Source organism: Penaeus japonicus, unplaced genomic scaffold (assembly GCF_977035675.1).
Source record: "Penaeus japonicus unplaced genomic scaffold, GWHDUDI00000001_assembly GWHDUDI00000027, whole genome shotgun sequence".
In the NCBI taxonomy this organism is placed as follows: domain Eukaryota; kingdom Metazoa; phylum Arthropoda; class Malacostraca; order Decapoda; family Penaeidae; genus Penaeus; species Penaeus japonicus.
This window is the reverse complement of record NW_028234429.1, coordinates 10,986,507-10,994,006: the sequence shown is the minus strand read 5'-3', so window position 1 is coordinate 10,994,006 and position 7,500 is coordinate 10,986,507.

Below are 7,500 nucleotides of genomic sequence, written 5' to 3'. Positions count from 1 at the left end.
GTGGCCATTCGCTCGGTCACGCTGGTATTAACAGTTGGGTATGTTGTGAAAATCGTAGGAAGATTTTGACATTCTTAATCCTGTTTATCTAAGAAGCGACTCGATTATGCATGTTATAATCACAAGTTAATTTATGTATGGATATTTATTGACTGTTCAGCATTCGAAGATTTTAATGCAGTTCGGTTTTATGTTGGCAGTCTTGATTTGGTCGGTAATCCTTTGTTATTGTTTACACTTTATGTTTCTTTCAGTATCTCGTTATGATCAGTCTACCTAGTAATTGCAACAGGTGTATTAGATAACAGATTGGATTATTATTATCTGCGGTGATTAGAAATTACATCTTATATATTACACGTATGAACTAATGCCGATGGTCATTTGCCATTTTCTGTAGCTGTCTCTCACGCCAGGATATTAATTACGGCGCATTGCATAGGTATTTAAGGCACGCCACTTACGCCAAGACTAATGACCCCTAATAACAATTTCGTGGAAATACTAATTAGGTGCTGCAGTGGCAATATCTTGACTTAGCATGTGTTTACACGTAATAAGGTGCAGTGCTCTGCTCTGTAGGACCGACCGTCAGTTATGTCGACGCGGCACCTTTGTTTCAGTTTAGTCTCTCTCTCTCTCCCTCTCTCTCTCTCTCTCTCTCTCTCTCTCTCTCTCTCTCTCTCTCTCTCTCTCTCTCTCTCTCTCTCTCTCTCTCTCTCTCTCTCTCTCTCTCTCTCTCTCTCTCTCTCTCTCTCTCTCCCTCTCTTCTCTCCTCTCTCTCTCTTTCCTTCTCTCTCTCTCTCTCTCCTCTCTCTCTCTCTCTCTCTCTCTCTCTCTCTCTCTCTCTCTCTCTCTCTCTCTCTCTCTCTCTCTCTCTCTCTCTCTCTCTCTCTCTCTCTCTCTCTCTCTCTCTCTCTGACTGCGTTCATATGTTTTGACACTGTCGTATAAATATAGTATTATCATTACAAATCTATAGTAGATATTTTAAATAATATTGTAATTTTAATATGCATACAGCATCTGATTCTACTAATATGGCGACCTTTCAGTATTTCGAAAAATTTCTCTCTGACCCTTCATAGTACTGCCTTAGACGCTCTGAAAACCTGTCCTTCGCGTTACTCAAATTTTGAATTTCCATTTGTCGGCCAGCTACATTAAGATCTATAATTACCTGTCATTAGCCAAATATAATTACAAGAGCTCACCTGGGGTGGCGAAAGGAAGCTTGAGATTGTACTTCTGATGTTTGGTTTGTTGATAATAGATGAGGGTGCTGATGGGCTGACTAAAATGTTAATTAGGGGTTTCGGGAAAGTGAGCAGTGGCCGTTGTAACGACGGTAAGAGAGACGACATTAATAAGTAAAAATAGAAGAGTGTTTTGTAATTATGTGTGTCAGAGTAACTGGAAAATAGTAAGAGAAAAAATAAGAAAAGAAGAAAAGTGGGAATACAGAGAGTAAATGAAATAAAATTTTACGCAAAGACGACGAAGAGAATTTGAAATATCGAAAATAAGGAATGGAATGTTTTGTCTCTATTGAACTTCATGTCTGATTATTTAAAGAACGAATGCTGTGAGGATAAGGATAATATAAGATTGAAAATGCACCGTCTTTTGTCAGAATTCAGACCTGTGTTAGAAACCACTCCACAAATGAGCATGAATCTTCACATGCAAATGACACGCATTTTCTAACAAACCAGTACACGTATATATCAATATTTGAGCACATGGACAAACATGTAGGGTATTTACCAAGAGAATATTCACGCGTTAATGATACATAGAGACCAAACATTATAAATAGAGACTACGACGTTTTTCAGTTTGCATATACATTTTCTAATCTGAAAGACTTTGTATTCCTTCTATGAATATTCAATGTCAAATCCATCTCTTTGAATAGCTTCACATACTCATTCAGAGACATAATATTTCTTAATCTCGTCTTATAATGTCCTTTGTTATTGTTTTCGCAATATGCAGTTCTTGAAGTTTAGAAAGAGTAAACTGCCCTTAATATTTGAATAATTGCACAATAATGCAGACTTTAAACTTTGAATATATTGTCTCTAAGGAAAGTCACCCAAGGTTTCAACAATTCCACCTGAATTATTTCACCCGAAGAAAGCCATTGAAATGTGTGTGTCCTTAATGATATTTGTAAACGAGCTTCATTAGCCATGCGGCCTTTGCTTAAACTTGCTTCTCGGACAGTGTTTGGCCAAGCTAGAAATAATTCATGTCTGCGCTGAGGAAATTACGTTTTTCACATTGTTTGGAGAATGTGTTTTTGTACGACTCATGTCTTCATAAGATACTTCGAAAACTACTCAAAATTTTAGCATCGCGTGCCTCTTCTGTTTGCTTTCTGCTGTTAGCGAACGGAACCATTTGAGTGTTTCGCTCTGAGGACGTTTCGCCGTATTAATGAAAGCACGTGAAGAGATTCGAAAGTCTTTGACTATGTTTGATAATTTTATGACCTTTTGGAAATTCATATCAAAGAAGGTTTTATCACATATTTCTGTTGTCATTATCATGATGTTGGTATTTTATTTATTGTTATATTTGTGCCATTACCGATATTGTTGTTAGTGAAAATACGACGAGCAGTAGAGTAATAATTCATCATTGGTGCCATAATAAATTGTGAACGTGTATCTGAAGACCGAGGGGCGTTGCAACAGTAGAAGGAAACGAAAAATATATTTATTAATCCATTTCTTCATTGACATCTAAAATAAAATTTAAAAATACTTAAGAAATAAAAACAAAAAAGTACCTTACGATCTGAAAACAAAAACAAAAAAAAATCCTAAAAAAGTACCAACCAAATGAGCAAGAAGGACAAGAAAAAAGGCAGAATCAGATGTAGGATGCGAAGAAGGGCAAAGAATGAGTGGGCTCCTCCCCAGGATTTCCGCCTGTGGTGCAAGACGTAGGCGTGAGTCACAGCTGAGCGGTGGCGTGTCGAGAGGCCGTTAGTGCAGTGGCATGGGGGCGTCAGGAGGCTTGGGGTTATATATACCAATTGTAATAATTGATGTAGATAAATACCAGCGGAGGACGGTCGCGCCTGTCACAGGATGGACACAAGGGTAATCCATGTTAAATTCGCTCAAAAAAGGGGTTCGGGTGAAGAAAAATCATAATGATGATGGCATTAGTAATCGGCGTGATCTGTCTGAATGACGCGTTCATCTCAGGCTCTTTGTGTATTTTTCTGAATGAGTGTGTATGTCTATGAGTGTTAGCGTGTGAGTGTCGTCTCGAGCTTAATGGGGTAAAACGACTTGAATTTTTGTTTAGTCTTTCTAAAGTTTGTGTTGGTGGATTCGACTAATTTGACTAATATCCTCCGGTAATGACAACAATGATAATGATGATATTTAATAATTATGATGATGAGAATGATGATATGACAATGCTAATGATAGTAATAATAATGGTAATGATAATAGATAATGACAGTGGCACTGGTGATAATAAGGATAACAACACTATTATCATTATCACTGTTGATAATGACGATGAATATATCAATAAAAAATAAACGTCTTGCCTGTAAATAATGAAAATACACATCTAATATTACGATAAAACGATCTCAATGGCAATAAATCAGGATACAAGAACATGATACAGGACATCCAGTGTGAATATATACAATGTGATAATTCCTAAATGATGAACACCAATGATTAACTTGTTTCACAATGAACATGAACGTTCTTTACGGTATGAACAAACATGCACCATCGAAGGAGATGCCCATCGAACACACTAAAAAAGGACGGCTCAGATTCAGCTTGATTTCAGAACCATATGTGCGTATGGATATTCAGCGCTGCCGTCACGCCACCGGTCAGCTAGCCACGCCTCCACACCGCAATTGGCCCGTGCTGACTACGCCTCTTCGTGAATTTTCTAGTAAGACAATAGAAATCAATGGGTTCCAGTGTCTGATACAGTGGGACTTCTCTAGACGCGGACCTCTTTATTTCTCTCTCTCTCTCTCTCTCTCTCTCCCTCTCCCTCTCTCTCTCTCTCTCTCTCTCTTTCTCTTTCATTTTCTTTCTTTTTCTCTCCTTCACTTTCTCTCTCTTGCCGTCTACCGCTCTCATTTTTTTCTGTTTAACTGTTTATCTGTCCGATTGCCCTCCCCTCTGCGTTCTCTGTATATCCCCCCTTTCCCTTGACTCTTTCAGTCTGGATATATCCAGATTTGAAATTGAAAGAAATGATTCTTAAAAACCCACTGGTGGACTGTGAGGCAAAGCCAATAAAAATAATCGAGTAATTGATTCCGTGGAGGTGGCAAGATAAGTGATCATCTGCCTCATCTCTAATTGTTTGGCTGCGAAATATCGCGACGTTTTTCTACATTTTGATACAGGGCAGGGAAGATTTGCTCAAGTTGAAAGCACATTTGCCGCAAGGGAAGACCGAGAAACCCTGGTCAGATAGCGAGGCTTCACCGGACACTGCTCACTTGTCCTCCTCAGCACCGGGATTATAGTGGGAGTGACTATCACATGAAATTCATTACGTATTCACTGACGTTGAGAGACGCAACCGTTCATTTTGATCACAGGAAGGAGAGGAGAATGTTTACTGTATAAATACAGCGGCACTTTCTGATATTGATACGAAAGAGCACAAAATGCTAGTGGAGTCCGGCCCAGTTAGTGTAGATAATCCCCAGTAATTGCGGTGGTGTCAGAAACAATTAACATCAGCGCCGTGAGCCGCGGGTCCCAGGCCGGCCATAAGGCACGCCGGAACACCCGCAATTACCCGCGCAAAAACTAACACGCAGGAGGCCCTTCCTCGCCCACGCCGCCCCTCGCTCAAGCCCCGCAGCCTTTTTTGTCTCTGTCCTCCACTTGACGGCGGAGATAATGAGATCAGAGTGAGATTATGCTATCCACATACGGCACCTGGAGTTAGTTTAGAGCCGTTTTAGCATGATTTTCCCACGTGTCGCGGGGGGAGGAGGAGGGGATGGGGGTGGGCGAGGGGCAGGGGGTGCGTGCTCGTGTCGTCGCCAGAACCCGTCATTACCCCACACCAGGCCGGCCGCCCCGACACGCCCACTCGCACCGTTCCGCGCCCGAAACCACCCCTTCGCAACGACCTGTCTCGTGCTCCAACCGCGAATAAAAACCTATGGTAATTGTTTATCGGAACTCCCACCAGTGAAAACTCCCAAGAACCTCCGATCGACCTCCCTACGCAGGTTCTTGCCAAGTACCAGAACTATGCGTTACAAAGGCCCGGGAGCGAACACGTAACCTTGCGTGAGAACTCGTCAAACCCTCTAAAGCTAATAATAATTTGATAAGGGATGAGGGCTGAAAAGAAGCTCAACGCGTGATCAATGCACACTTTACCCGCGGCCGGATGGGGAATCAAAGACTGCGCTCCGGTCCGGATTGCACGAATTCACGGTAATCATAGGTAATCTAGATGTTATTACCATGACGTCTTTTGCGTTGTTAATTGCACTTCTGTGATTCTCCTACCTATGCTGTCACGCAGATACACGAGCCAAATGCTATCAATTGTAGATACGGTTTATTTTCATTACTTCTATCGCTGATTTGAATAATTATCATTATTGTTGATGTTATAATCATGATCACTATCATTATCATCATTGTTCATTATTCTTATTATCATCATGATTATTGTTACTATTATCATGGTTAGCATCATTCTTATTATTATGATCGTTGTTGTTATTATTATTATTATTATTATTATCATTATCATTATTATTTTCATCATTGTTATGATTTATTTCTTGTTGTTATTATTGTAATGATAATCACTGTCATCAGTTTTACTATAATGGTTATTTTTTAGTTTATCATTTGTATCGCCATTACTGTTATCATTATGATTTTTACTATCATTACTATTACTATCTTAATAAGAATGATGATTATTATCATTATCACAATTGCTATTATCATTGTTATTATTATTTGATTATAGTTTTTGCTGTTTAATTTCATTATCATTATCACTATTGTCATTACTATCAGTAATATGATTATTGTTGTTATTGTTATCATCATCATTATTTTTATTATTATTATTATTACTATCATCATTATTATTGTTATTGTTATCATTATTATTTTATTATTATTATTATTATTATCGTTGTTGTTATCATTATTACTATCATCATTATCGTTATCATCATCATAATCATCATCATCATCATTTTTAGCAATATTATTATGATTGATATTACAATTATAAGTGTTATTGTTCAAGATGTTGTTATTACAGCATTCTAATATTAATATTGATACTAATATTAATTACATTTGTTGTTGACATCTTATAACCACCATCGTTATATTTTTTATTACAATATATTATGAGGATCTTCTGTGTTATTAATACTGGTATTGATATCATTATTATTATTAATGTTATTATTATTATTATCATCATCATTATCATTATTATTATCAATATAATTACCATTACTATTATTTCTAATATTAATGTAACCATTACAAAAATAATGTAGATTATTGCTATTATTATTATTATTATTATTATCATTGTTATTGTTATTATTATTATTATGATTATAATTATCATTATAATTATCATTTGTTTTATTGTTATCATTATAAAAGTTTTATCAATCTTATCTTAATCATTATTATTATCATTATCACCACTTACTATTCGTGATTTTATTATTACGACTACTATCACTATTGATATTTTAACTATTACTGCTGTCATTGTAGTTAATGCTGTTACTATCAACGTTATTTTTATTGTTGTTTTTAGCATTAAGATTGTTATCATTGTACCTGCCACATTACTATCGTTATCATGTATCTTATTACCATCTTTAATATCCTTATCATTATCATTATTATCGCCATCATCAATCATTTTCATAGTACCGCCATCAGTACCAGAAGATAAAACATATCTGAGGTAATCAACTGCATAAGAATGAGACATGTTGCACATCCCCCTTCAGATACAACCTATGATTAATTTCAAGCGGTAATAACTACGCGTTCACCCTTCTATTTTGATATATGATGGAGAGACACGGAAGTTAAAAAAGCGCTGAAGAGTGTGAAAGCTTTTCTTGCTCGGATGGTGATAAGGATGTTGAAGTAAAAAAAAAAAAAGGGGGGGGGGATTATTGTTACAGGATTAAAGTACTATTTTCGTTGGTATTCAAATTTTGATAGTAATGATTGCTATTTTGGAAATTCTTCTTAAAGGCAGTGACGTTATTGAAATGTTGACATTACACAAGAAGGAGAGCTGTACTGATAGAAGAAATCGTAGGGATTATAGTCCTAGTAGTAGCACTAATATTATCAGTTTTAGTAGTGCTTGTAGTATAATTGTAATAGTAGTGGTAGTAGCAGAAGTTGAGGTGGTTGTAATAGTAGTGATGGTGGTAATAGTAATAGTAGAAAAGATAGTGTA